This window comes from Triturus cristatus, chromosome 2_2 (assembly GCF_964204655.1).
Source record: "Triturus cristatus chromosome 2_2, aTriCri1.1, whole genome shotgun sequence".
NCBI lineage: Eukaryota > Metazoa > Chordata > Amphibia > Caudata > Salamandridae > Triturus > Triturus cristatus.
Window position 1 is genome coordinate 171723079 of NC_140582.1, and position 14832 is coordinate 171737910.

The following is a 14832-nucleotide window of genomic DNA, read 5'->3' on the forward strand; positions in this document are numbered from 1 at the left end:
AAAATTATGTTGTGCTCTGTACATGAAGACACTGGTAGCCATGTTGTAAGTTTCTAAGTCTTCTTTATTGGTTCCAGTTCCAAACAGTATCAGTCTTAGTTCAGCCATGTACCAGCTCCTACACCAGCCCCACCAGAAGCAGTCTGCCTAGCTGCTCAGCCCATCTCCAACTGTCAGCATTCATCCACACAGGCACCCAGGCATTCTACGCATCACAGTCACACCAACATTCCGTCACCATCTGTCACTCTGGCTGAGCAGTTAGGAAGACCTAGGCTGATTACACTTAAATGTAATACTCAGGATATAACAGCTAACGTGTTCAGATGTCCGGCCTGAGGGACGCGTGATCACTACATGAACTGTGTCCTGATTGGCTATGTGATCCTAACTTCATGTGGCATTTGACTTTATGGTGTTTTGGAAATGTGCGCACTCTCTGGCCATGTGTGCTTTAATGGCCAGTTTCCCTGGACTATTGAGGAGTCCCTGGGCTCATCTGGGGTATGGACCTGAGTTTCCTGATCGCGTGTTTGTCTGCCGGCTACGTGCGACCCCACCTGTGGCCTGTCAGTCAGTAACCTCAGGCCTAGGTTGCAGAGAATATCTGACCACATATTTCGGGGTTAATGGAGAGTTTCCCTACAAGCAATTTTGAAAATAGTGATGCAATTTCACTTCTATATGCAGTGTATCATTATAAGCATTGGCATTGATTTTATCCATATCAACACTATTTTGGAGAATCAGATCTAACTATTGTCAGTGACAAGACCAGTGCTGAAAAATAATGAGATTTGTAATCCTATTGGAAATTAACTAGCATAACTGTTAGAAACAATCCATGAGCAGGGCCCAATTCTCAAGTTTTTGAGCTCACTTAACATGCACAAAAAATGCATAAGCAAATGCTATGCCACTGATTCTGACACACAGAATTGCCATATACTGAGATGTATGCCCACAGATTGGGCATCTCACTGAAAAAAGAAAAATCCCAGGATATGATAGGTTTGGCCACAAATTGATAACTAGGGTCAGGGGCTGGAGGGTAAATTCTGCGGGGGGTGTAGTCATGCAACCAATAGGGGGCGCTCCGCAGGAAATGCCTACTCTACCCAGATTAACTCCCTACAATGTGTGCTTGATACTGGTGCAGGTGAGATCTAGCAACATGTCATCTGGCTCAAATAATTTTGCCATTGAATTACAGAATTTGGAGTTGGGACTTTGCAATGGGGTAGGGACTGCATTACAAAAAAGAGTTGACATTCTGTGAGAAGATGCAACAATCTCTTGTGAGCTTTCTATTCTTACAGATGCTGACAACCCACTCTTACAAAGTGTCCCTTGGGACAGCTTCCACTTTGCAGATGGATTCAATCCTCCCTTACCCCCTCCCAACCCCCACTCAGGAGCTGGCATCTGATCAATGGCTTGCGGCCTTCAAACCACTGATACTAGATATTGTGCATTGTGCTTTGGAAAGAGGGTGTGAACTTCCCTTTCAATCTACTGCCATGCCCTGCTTTTAAATACATCTCAAAGTGCACTTTTTGAGACAGAGACACATTTTTGTCTTAGAGAGTACCATGATTTTTTGTCCTTGAACTGTTTGTAGTCTTGCAATTCACAGACTTAAAGTCTGTATAACAGTTTTGGGAATTTGAGTCAATGAGCCTGATTTATACTTATTTGTAATTTTATGTTTTTTTGGTATTCACAAACTATGATTTATTAGAAGGTTTATGACTGCGGAGACCCCACATGTTAGAACTGGCCCTTTTTGCAGGTTTATCCCCAAACCTTTTGCCTATTGCCTCCTATTTTTCTGACCCTGTTTTTATTGCGGTTAGGACTCTGGACACTTTACCACTGCTGATCGGTGCTAAAGTGCAGATGCTCTTTGTGCAAATTGTGATTGTGGTTGGTTATTAATTATTGACATATTTGATTTATTGTTAAGTCCCTAGAAAGGTGCGCTGTGTTTGATCAAGGCCTGTAAATCAAAAGCTACTAGTGGGCCTGCAGCACTGGGTGTGCCACTCACACAAGTAGCCTTCCAAATGTGACTCAGACCTGCCACTGCAATGTCTGCACACGCAGTTGTTAACTGCCATGTCCACATGGCAAGTGCACCCACTTGCCAAGCCCTGACCCTCCCTTTTCTTACTTGTTAGTCACCCCTAAGTAAGGCCCAAGGTACCCTCATGGGCAGGGTGCAGTGTTTGTTAAAGGGAAGACATGGACTGGTGTGTTTTACATGTCCTGATAGTAAAATACTGTGTATTTCATTTTTCATAGGTTAACTTGGGAGCTGCCTTGTAACATCTTACAAGTGTAACTTTCCTTTGGGTCAAGATTGAGTAATGGAGTTTAGGTTATCTGAACTAAGAATTTAAAGATACATATTTTAGTGAAGGTGCTTTTTAAATCGTGTGTTTGAAAATGCCACTTTTAGAAAGTGGGCATTTTCTTGCTTTGCCATTCTGTGTGTCCTGCCTGGTTGTTTATTCACCGTCTGGTTTTGGATTGACTTTGGCTGGGGATGTGCATTGAGTTTAGACAGTAACAAGGGGGGATGAGGTGTGTCCTGTCTTTCCGGGGTGACCCATAACCATGCTGAATCAACCTTTCGGCATTTAGAGTGGTGGGAGGAGTTTTCACTGGCACCTGAATAGGCCTTGTCTCCTCTGCACAATGCTGTCTCCACCCCCTGTTATCAAGCTGGACCAGGAAGGAGAGAACTGGTATATGTGTGCCAGAGGAACTATGTTTGAGCTAACTTCAAAGGAAAATGTGGTATAAATATTGGGACTCAAACTCCAGAACTTTGGATCACTTCTGAAAACAAGAGGACCCTGCCACAAAGAAGAGCTGAAGAGCTGTGTGAAGAGTGCTTCCCTTTTATGTGTGAGGGGAAGGTTGGCCTGCAGTTGCTGCTTTTGTCTGTGGGCAGAGGAAAAGGACTAACACTTTTTGCATTGCTGTGGTATCCTATTTGAGAAAGTCTCCAAGGGCTTGGTGCAGAGCATGCCTCCTGTTGGAAGTCTCAGGACAATGAAAGACTTCAAAAGATCATTTCTGGATCAAAAAGAAACGTGCCTGGAAGAAGAGCAGGGAGAGCTGTTGAGGCATGCTGCCCTTTGATGTTTGAGGAGTGGGTTGGCCTATAGTTGCTGCTTCTGTCTGGGGCCTGACTGGGCTGTTGTTCACTTTTCAAAAGGAAGTGCGTGGTAAGGGTTTTGTGCTTTTTCTCCTGTGAGAACACTCTTTGTTCTCACTGTCGGGTGAGCGCATTGCTTTTACAGGCTGTAGCACCACCAACAAAGCGCCTGTGGAGCACTTTTAAAGAGCAGTGTGGAGCGCTATCTCTCCACAGTGTGTCGAGCATCTTGCGGGGAGAACCTTGTGGGAAGGTAGTGCGACAAGTGCGCTCTCCATGTACCACAAGAGCCACCGACCACATTGATGGGCCCCGGGCCCTACCTCCCTGTTTTGTTGACTTAGCTTCATGCTTCAGAAACCGGAGGCAACCTGCACTACCATGCTTCTCGCTGCAGGAGGGCATTTTTTAAGAGGGCAAGTGGAGTGACATAGGCTCCTTCCTGTGTCAGGCCTGGCCTGCCACAGAAAAAGTGTTCTCCCTGACAGGAGTAAGCCGAGGGTGAGCGCCTGCACCTTGGTGGTTTTTGCAGCTAGGGCACTGCTAATAGGTGTCTGATCTAAGAGAAAAGCAAGGACTGCAATCCTAACCCGCTCAGCCCCCAAGTAGGTGACTGTTGAGTTGGGACTGAGCTTCACTGAGTGACAGCTGCAGCCAGCATTCGCGGGCAGCTGTTTTGTATTTGTTTCATACGCGGGGACCCAGGGAGGTATTCCCGCAGACAGTGGTAGTGTGGGTCCCCGCCCGCTGCTGGGACGCACCTTGGGGGAGGGCAGCGGTTGTTGTTGGCAGGCTGGGGTAAATCCTCAACAGAGGTTCCCGGTGTGCTTGCCAAAATTACCATATCCCGTGAAATAAGCAAACAGGTGCTCTGGACCCTACACTTGGAGGTTGATTACCATATAACCCTTCATAGGTGTGCAGCTGTGCTGCAACCTATATTATGATGGGGAAATGTTGTTATCCATGCCGTTAGGATGCCATGTGTTTTCTACTAATCTGATTTGCGTTTTCAGACCCATGTGATGATTCATGTGTTCCCTTCATTACCAGCTAAATTACCTGCCCTGAATGCCTTGATACATGTCGTTGTTGCCTTGCTTTGTCAGGATAATGAGTATTATTTCAGGATTGACGTTATATGCACAGTAATGATGTTTTTATAACATGTGCAACATAAAAGTATTTACTTTATTGCACTAACTGACATGCCTAATTGGCAAAGTGATTTATGATTTAGGTGATTGTGGTCTATGTGTAATATACAATATATGAGATATTTGTATTTACTACGGTGTGGAGTCCCTTTTGTAGTGTATTTGTTGTGTCACTGGTGTGGGTGTATGGGTGTGTTGTGCTAACGTTCTACACATTATCTCTGGGATAAGCAGAACTGCTTGTGCTAAGCTACCAATGGGGGTGAGCAGGGGTTATCTTGGGTGTGTAACTCCCTTTCCCTGACTAGAATGGTGGGTTCTAGCTTGCTTAGTTCGCTGAGTTTTGCCAATATGTGTTCGGTTTGTGATGCGAAGTTCCGGCTAAACACCACCAACAGCTGCGTGGTGGAGTTTATTCTCACAATGTGGCTCGCCAACATTAAGTTGGAGAGCCAGAGAGAGAATCTGTGTCCCTTAGCACAATTTTCAGATGCTTGAATAGCACCTGGCAAGATTTAGTCAGCACGCCCGATCACAGCAGATGGCAACCGTTCTGATTGATAAAGCTGCCACTCGAGTAGAAAATCTACTCGAGTGGCAGCAAGAAGCAGCCCCCCATGCACTGCTTGGAGCAGTTCAAGCTGATTTTACAGCACAGCACCAGATCCTGGCGCTAAAAATCAGCGCGAGCAGGACGGCCTACCCGTCTGCTCACAGTGCTCAGCGGAATCTTGCTGAGTTTTTATGCAACTCTGCGAAATTTTGAAGAGTTCCGCCCACCCCCTCATAGGCCCAGATTATCAAAGGATTAGCGGTGGGTTAGCATTACTTTTTTAACGCAAACCCAACGCTAAACCTGTTTCCGGATTAACAAACCAACGCAAATTGGTATTTGGTTGGCGTGTATGGAAAAGTAACGCAAAGCAGTGTGAAACACTGCTTTGCATTACTTTGCGTCACGGGGCATTACATGAGTGGTATATGGGCATACCCATGGAACCACTCATGCTTTTTGATGCTAAACCCTATCTACTAACATTGGCAGACAGGTTCTAGCACCAAAAAGTAATGCCGTTTTAAAGCAGGCATTAAAAGAAGAAAGTTTGACATTTCTCCTTGATTTTCCGACTTCGCATGCATGCTGCACTGTGCAGCACACATACAAAGTAGGAAAAGCTTTGAAGTGTGTCTACACATAGTATTTTGAGCTGGAAGGGTACACTTCCAGTACAAAACCTATGGTAGACTCAAGGGGCACCTTGGTACAATGGCACCTAGGTGTGTGACTGGCGCACAGCAGCTGAATTCAGCACTGACTCTATGGAGAGGGTAGGAGAGTGCCATTTGTCTGTGAATATGGTGCTCTCCTCCTCTCTCCCTGTCACGCAAGGTAGCGCAACCTCTTTGTGTGCTGCGCTGCGTTGCCTGACAGCTACGAGAATCTGGACCATTGTTTGTAAATACCAACAGAAAAGTAAACTCACACAAAAGTGTAATTTTACCTTTGTGAATCAGGCCCCATGTGTTGTTAGTAGACACACCATCATGTCAAAAGCACACTGTGTCACTTAGACAAACAATACCACATTAATTCTGTTTACTACCACTGTGTAATGATATTTGATGAAAGTGTACTACCGCTAACGAACAACAGGCCAGATGGACATCAGACAAGCAGGATTTAAATATATTGCACTAAGCTCCGCCTGTGCCAAATGAGGTGTGGAGCAATTAAACATCGAGACATCGAGCGTGTAGAAAAGACACAGTAAAAATTGCCTGAGGGCAGAAAAATGGCGACGTTAAAAAGAACGACTTGCATAAATGCAAATGACTTGCATCCGAATGCAACTTTCCAAGCTTTGGGAGCAAGTTTAATTGGCTGGCACCGCACATAACAAAATAGAGCCCGTTCAGGTACAGGGCTTAGATCATTAAGTGCGCGGCCTAATAGTTGGCTAGTGCATTTTAATGCAGTTAACTGTATAATAATGAGTTTTGAAGCACGGATAGTAAGCACAAGGAGAGTGAGGGGGAACAGGAAATAGAGCACTTACCAGTCAGGAAGAAAGAACAGCATACCAAACAGGAAAGAGTTCGAAGGAAAAGATATCTCCTTTTGCCTGCAGTTTGCTGTGTACTTTCCATGAATAAAGATCAGTGCGGTTATTCAGTCGTATTGCCAGAGAAAGTTGATTATAAATCTAAGAGTGCGATGTTATTATGTAGCGTTGCATTTACACCATCTTAGATGGAAATATGCTTCATACAAGAAGGCAGTGTTCGGGAAGCGCATCAAATCCCAGAACAGTACTTAGTTTGAATGTTCGAGAAGGGGAGATGGGATCATTGTTTTTCATCAATGCATCTGGCATAAACGCTGCCCTCCCGGGGATTTCCTCACAGTCCCTTACAAAGATTTACTTGTGGCTCACAATATTTCTCTTGCAAAGTAAAATATTGATTGAGGTAGATTTGTTTCGGTCTTGCTGTGAAAGGCTCTCACGTTTTGTTGGCGCCACAGAGCCGCTAGTCAATTGCAATCGTCTAGACTTCAGAATGTTTCACTGATCAACAAGAAATTGCAGCATTACAGGCTGATGTGGTAAGGGGACAGCACTGAGGAATAGCCTCTGTCATCAGATGATCACAAGAGACCGGAAATGAAGGGGACAGGGGGGTGAGGGACGCTGGGTTTCATACTAGGGGCAGATTTACAAGAAAGTGACGCATCTGTAAAGATGCGTCACTTTCCCTGCACCACCCTGAGAAACCCTTGCGCCACTATGGATGCGTCGTATTTACAATACGGTGCACCACGGCGCAAGGATTGACAGATGTGTCAGAAATTCTGACGCATCTTTTGACGCAAAAGTCGCACATTGCTGGAGTCGTGTCGCAAGCACAACGCAACTCCAGCAATGCAGGGGGAGGCCTATCCTCATTGTGCTGCGTCACTCCTTATGCCTGCTTCAAGCAGGCGTAAGAATTTGACGCAGTGGAGTCCTAGAAGTGGCGCAGTGAAATCTTGTAGATTTCACTGCGTCACTTCTACAAAGCTTTTTTGCATTGGAACGCCCACCCTGCATACATTATACCTGACGCAGGTATAATGTGACGCAGGGCTTTACAACTTGACGCATCTCCCTAGATGCGTCAAGTTGTAAATGGGCCGCATTTTTATGCTGCTGCGTCACAAAAAGTGACTCATCGGCAGCGCAAAAATGACGCAAGGGGCTTGTAAATCTGCCCCCTAGAATCTATCCATGCTGTCAGATCCCACGAGGGCAGCCATAATGCTTGATTCTGATCCAGTCTCGACTGGACTATGGCAACTCTTTGTACCTCGGTGCCCCTGACTATACACTTCGTAAGTTGCAGACTGTTCAAAATTGTGCCGCTCGCACACTATTACAGCTGCCACGGAGATTATCAGCCAAACCCGGACTGAGGAGCCTGCACTGGCTACCGGTCCGGCAAAGAATCTCCTTTAAGGCACTGTGTATTGCCCATCAGGCCTTCTGGGACAAAGGACCGGCAATTTGCCGTAACCTTATCACTCACTACCATCCTAGGAAACAACTTTGCTCCGGCCAGGCTTTTCTAGCAACAGTTCCCAGAATTAGGAGAACAAGAGCTGGCAGCAGGATGTTCTCACACAACGCTGCCAAGCTGTGGAACCTCCTACCCTCTCAGCTTAGATCTAATCCCAACCTTCCCTCTTGTCGAAAACATCTAAAGACCTTTCTCTTCACCCCCCAAAACTAACTTCATCGAACCAATCCGGTTATTCCTACCTCACTCTTCAGGTAGCGCTTGGACGCCTCAGGGCAGCAATTTGCGCTTTATAAATTCACTTTTCATTTCATTTCATCTATATAGCATGCATTAATACTATGTATGGTTGTTAATTGTATTTTAGCAATAACTAAGTCATGATCCTTAGGGGTCAGTCTCACCTTCCTTTCAATTGACTTGCCAAAAACTCCTGTACCAAACTTCTTTGCTTATCATTTCTGGTGCCTGATGTCTCTCCACAGTATGTCCGGTCACCACAATTAGAGTGATGGCTTTTACCTTTACTCACCGTGTATATCTTGCCCTGAGGTATTTTATTTGCTTTGGTATGTTTACTGCTTAGTGTCTGCTTGACATTTTCCAACATTTTTACCGCAGGTTGATTTGTAGAATGCACAGTAATAAAGATTTACAGCCTGATGTACAAAAGTGTTTAGTGGTCCCAAAGGGTCTGCGTATGAGTTTGACGTGTGGGAGTGGGTCGGCATGCCACCGCCCTACTTCCACATAGCCAAACCTCACTGATAGCTGCCCTCCAGATTACGAGTTACCTCGTGGTCTGACGGGCGGTCCTTTGGCGTTCCACGGCAGTGCCTATTAAAAAGGCACCGCAATGGGAGCGCCAAAGCCCGTTCCAGCACACAGCATGAACTGTGCAGTCCATGCCATGCAGGAAAGAGGGTGCATGCAACAAGGGGATACACTATGTGCATGCATCCAAAGGCCCTGAGGCAACAGGGGGGCCCTGTAGGGCCCCCTTAGTTTCCTCATGCCACAATTTTCATGGCGGGCTCACCACCATGAAAACTGTGGCTCAGAGGAATATCATAATATGCTTGGTGGTGCTGCAGTGGCACTGCCTGCATATTGCTGAGCCAGACTGTCGCACCACAGCCGAGGAATCACCGATCCCGGACGGTTGTGGCAGTTCTGTGGCAGTGGGACCACTGCACTCGTATGCGGTGGTCGGGCCACCAAACTCATAATCAGGCCCAAAACCTTTGAGTCGCAAAGTCAAAGGCCTTTCAACCAATAGACACTAGGTTGTAATGTACAAAGGATTACTTGCCAAGTCAGACTTATCTTTCTGATTTACAAACTTAATTTGAGATCCTTTGCTAATAAAAAGATGCAGGCGCATAAAAGAGGTCTCCCCTACTCCTTCCGAGTCACAATATAATGTACCAATGTTAAGTGACCAAATGCAGCAACTTTAATGGACATGAGATGCTTTCAGAAAAGAACTCCATTTCTGCATTCACACTCATTCTGCAGGAGCTAATCCTACCGAATCCATATTTTATGCTAAGATAGATTTGTTTATCTGTTGCAGCACAAAAAGTAGGATGGGCAACAGACCACTGAGGGTGAAAAAACATTGACGGCTTTGCAAACTGTCCAATCATATATCAGGCCCTTTGATCGAATGATATCTGAGTCACTGTTGAGCGACTATCATTATGAATGTCAACGTAAGTCATATCCTGAACAGCTCACCTAAGATTGTTTTACTCCCTCTTTCATTTCAGTACGTAGAAGCAGAATTCTCACTCTTTAACTGAATTCTAGAGTGCCATGACTTAACAAGCAATTCATGTGGCTTTAGAATAGGGGTAATTTGAACAGAATTCTCTCCCTTTTGGTTTCATTAGATCAGTGTGCTAAAAGGTGTCTGATCTAAGAGAAAAGCAAGAACAGTCCAGAACAGATCCCAGTACAGTTTAGCATCCTAAAAGTTTTCCTCTGAAAATCACTATGGCAGATGCCTCCTGCCTGTTAGTTCTGCAGAACTGTCAGCAGTTTCACCACCTATCTCGGTTTGTGGATTTTTATTGCATCTACTGGGGCATGTTCTCTGCTCTGGCTGTCATGCACTGTGAGCCCTGTGCCAGGAATCATTTGTCCCTTGCCAGCTCCTTCAGAGATACCGGGCGTTCACCTCTTACATTCCTGGATTGGTCCATAGTGGATGTTTCCTCAGTTGGCAAGTACCAAATTATGGTCATGCAATAGATTTAAGGTATTTAACTCCTATTCTGACAATGGGAGTGAGGGAATAATCCTGGCTTGGTGTAAGCAGATGTCTGGAGGGCTCTGAAATATAGATCCACTAATCAACATTTGCTAAATTTGATTATACCTATAGGCATTGTCTCCTTCAAGAGCAGTCATATTCTGGAACCAGATGTTCCCTATTGGGGTCTGATTACTTTTTGTTGCCTGAAAGAAAATCGGTTATTAGTTAACTACCCACTGCAAGTGTTAACCACAATCCATTTAAGGTTTGTTAGACCTGGCATCTTTTAGCATGTTCTCCCTGTCTTTTTGCTTTCTGACCTCCCCGTTTTGACTCTGTTGTTGCTGGTTTAGTGCCTCTGCACATTTTCTTACTGCTGTTCAGTGTTAAAGTGCAAGTGACCCTATTGTAAATTGTATTATGGATTGGTGTTTCCATGATTGGCATAGTTGATATACTGGTATGTCCCTAGTAAAGTGCACTGAGAGTGCCTGGGCCTGTAAATCAAATGCTGCTAATGGGCCTGCAGCACTAATTACACCACCCACACAAGCAGCCTTTTAAAGGGTTCTCAAACCTGCCACTGCAGTGCCTGTCTGCAGATTTTACTGCCATGTCAACTTAGCAAGTGCACCCACTTGCCAATCCCTAACCTTCCCTTTCATTACATGTGAGTCACCCCTAAGGTAGGCCCAAGTTACCCTTATGGGCAGGGTGCAGTGTATGTGTAAGGTAGGATATATCCTGGTGTGTGTGACATGTCCTGATAGTGAACTACAGTGTAATTCGATTTTCATTGCTGAAAGGCTATCTGTCCCATAGGATAGAATGGGGAATACTCTGTAATATTTTACGAGTATATCTTCCCATTGGGACAAGATGGAGAAATGTAGTTTAGTATGCCTGAACTCAGAATGTGGAAATTTATCTTGTAGTAAAGATGATTTTTATGTTCTGTATTTGAAAATACCAGTTTTAGAAAGTAGGTATTTTCTTGCTTAGCCATCCTGTGTGGCTCTGCTGGGTTGTGGATTGACTATCTGGCTTTAGGGTGAAAGGGGCTGGGGATGTGCATTCTCATCAGGCAGCCACTGGGGTGGACAAGGTGTGTCCTGCCTTTCCTGGATGAGTCAGGGCTGGCATAATAGACCTGGGCAGCATTTAGAGTAGTGGGAGGAGATTTCCTTGCACCTGAATGGTCCTGGTCTGCTTTGGACAATGCTGTCTCCACCTCCTGCCGGGAAACTGGGCCAGAGAGGACCAAACCGGTTTAGACTGTGCACAGACACTCTCTGTCAAGGAGAAACGGAGTATAAATATTGGGGCCCAGACCCCAGAACTTTAGAACTCGCTTGGATCAAGGAACCTGCCAAGAAGAAGAGCTGGAAGAACTGCAAGTAGGAGTTTGATGTGTTGTTGCTTTGCTGGATTGGCCTGCAGTTGCTGCTTCTTCCTTGGGCAGTAAATGGACTGGACTGAACTTTTTTCACGTGTCGCTGAGTGCCGCCAAGGACTTGAAATAGAGCTTGCCTCCTGTTCACGAAGTCTCAGGTACAGCAAAGATTTCACTTACCTCTGAGTACTGCCTCTGGAACTGGGTTTCAGTTGTCACAGATGGGGAAAACAGCCATCACAGTCACTGCCACTGATGTGGGCTCCGTTTCTTGAAGGCACCACAGAGGGCACTGCCGCACTTGGCAGTGCAACCCTGATCTCACCAACAATAACAACCGACAACGATGACTGCTGCCGCCACTGAGCCGCTGCTTGCACCGCGACCTATGGGCACCGCACTCCGCACCACCTCGCTTCACTCTGTCACCCTGGTATCACCAATGACATCACTGCCCGCTGACCTTGACACCCGTGACCACACCGTGGTTTGGTGGCACTGCTCGTAAGTCATACGATGCACCGCCCTGTTCACACTGCAGTTTGGGCCACCCACACCAGGTCCCATAAAACGGCACTGCCACTTGCACCGTGCCCTGTCAGCACCTCCACGAGCGCCGCAACAAGCACCGCAGCCCTGGTCTCACCAACGCCGCTAGACAACTGTCACTGAGCCGTTGCCTGCACCATGACTTGGGGGCACCGCAAGCTGCACTGCTATGCTTCACATCACAACTGCGATGGTTGCCACGACCGTCCGCACCGACGTGGGGCGGCTGGAACCAAAGGTACTGTTTACGTGTCTGCTGACACTAACGTCGATCCACACTGATACGGTCGGGCGGAACTGTTGGATTCTGTTACTTTCAGCACCGCAGTAGACCCGGACAGAGCTACCTGCTTCAGAGAACTGATTTTGCAAGTATTCTTGCAAAGTGCATATTTTCAATTACTGTATGTTTGTCTTTTATAATTTTTGGTCTTGTTTGCACAGATAAAAGTTGGTAACTTTTCTAAAATTGGTGTGTTGTCCTTTTGTAGTGTTTTCACTCTTTTGCTTTTCATTATGTGCAAATGCTTTACACACTGCCTCTGAGATAAACCTGACTGCTCGGGCCAACCTACCAAGGGGGCTGGCAGGGGTTATTTCAGTAGTGTATCCCCCTTATCCTGACTAGAAGGAAGGGTCTCTACTTGGACAAAGGTGAAAACCATTGCAAACTAGAGACCCCCATTTCTAACAAGGGATAACAGCAAAGTCACTAATTAAACCTGAGCTCAATCCTCCGGTCTCTATGGCCAGGGCCACTGGAATTATGTGGCCAGGGAGGGCCAAATTATGTGGTAGTCTTGAGTAAATAATGCTGCAAGAAAAGGCACATTAAGCGGCGTAATGCATAACATTTTTGGATTGTCTTACTTTATTAAGTATTCATTTTTAAACTAGTTAACACTGTCTGGGCCGCCACAGACGTGGTGGGTGACTCTGGGATATATGGTGGCCAAGCGCGACATTGCTCAACTGTGGGGTTCCCAGAGGTCCCCGACTGTTTCGGCCTGAAAGGAAAATATGGACTGGTGCATGTTTCGGGAAAAGGTGGTGTATGTAGCGAGAGGTAAGCCTGGGACATGGGTGAAAGTATGGGGCCCATGGAACGCCTACCGCGGGGGAATCTGTGCCCCGCCGTTATTGCCCGATCCATCGCCTGCCCCGTCCCCTTAGCCGGTTTATCTCTCCGGTACCGGGCACTGAGTCCACCCAGTCCCTGTCCTGACCTTCTCCCCCCCTTGATACTCCTATGGATTGGTAGGGTCCCCCTTCTAGGGGAGCACATGCTGCTGTTTTCGATTGTGGGTTGCCTTGTGGTTTGTTTTTTGGTTGTTATTTATGTTAAAAAGAAACCGTTATGTGGGGTCCGGATGGTGTGGCCATCGACGCGGCTAACTCCTGTACATCTCCCTTTGCCGCAGCATGCGCTCTACTGTGTGTAACATATGCTCCTTTTGTTTGCTAGCGGCCGGCCTGAAGGTTGTAGGCCCATCTTTGTATATTTTTTTAATTTTGTAATACACGGTTTCAAAAAAAAAAAAAAAAAAAACCACTGTCTGGGCATTGGCTGCACCACATTAGTACCAATTTATCACCCAAGTATATTAATAAGCAATAGAAAAGTGACCAGACAACCTTTGCAATGGGCCTTCCAGTGCACAGCAACACTTCACTACATTTTTAGTAATGTTTGAAACATTTGAACTAGGAACAACATTTTTTTGTTGCTGAAATTATGCAGCGTATGCTGGATTATGTGACAAATGCAGCAAACCTAAAATTATACAGAAATCACCACGGCTGCACAATCACATTATTTCATTGTCCCTGGCTATGGCACAGCGGAGACAACCTTAACTTAGCAGCAATATGCAAAGTTGTTATGCACTCACAAAATAATAAAGTCAAATACTAAACATCACAAAAAGAATTAAGAAAAGTGGAGTAAAATCTAATAAAGAAAATCCTCCTAACATGACAAAAGGAAATTCAAAAAGGGAACCAATAATTAAAATTTTTAAAGTTTGTAGCAGAAATAGCGCAAAGAAGTACAAAGTGCTAATGATAGTCAGAGGTCGCTATAGAACGGGACCTAGGCGCAATTTGATGCTGTCCATGATGGATCACAGTTCAGATACACTAACCAGATTCATCCTGGTCAAAGATGTTACCTTCTGACTTAAGTTATTTATGTCGCAATCTACTACAGGAGTACTCTTCTAAAGCCACAAAGGACCTCAGGGGAGACTCTCAGAGCCTCACATGGTAACAGGAAGAGGCCAACAGGATGATTCAGTTCAGGTCCATTTGCCACTGCTCAGCTGGGCATTTGCAAGAAAAGTCATCTTGTAGCTTGTTGTGTCCCCGTAAATTTAATAGGAGGTCAGCCTTATGACCCCTGGAGTTTACTTCTTTGTCCTGGTAACAGGAGGGAAAGTATATCCAGTCTTCTAGGATCTTCTCACATCTCAGTCAGCAGGTTCAGTCCTCTTCTGTTCTTCTACAGGGCTTGGAGCATCTGAGTTGGTGCCTGGAGATGTTGCATGTATTCCTGGCACAAGCTTGTGGGTGGCAAAGATCACTGGGTATGCCCTAAAACAATGAGAAAATGTTCCTGGGCTAACCCTATCAACTTTGAGTATTTTCAGAATGGTCAGAGTCTTTGACCACACTAAACAGACTGGGGTCATAGCAATAATCAGAAATATATATTTGGGGTGACCCTGTAAAAGTGCACATTTCCAAAATTACC

At 45.7% G+C, this 14832-nt stretch overlaps 1 protein-coding gene across 1 annotated transcript in view; it reads left to right on the forward strand.

Moving 5' to 3' along the window:
• The window catches only part of GRID2 (glutamate ionotropic receptor delta type subunit 2), a 2613212-nt gene that overhangs the window by 2090139 nt on the left and 508241 nt on the right, over positions 1-14832 (forward strand). The gene's annotated exons all lie outside the window — the stretch shown is intronic.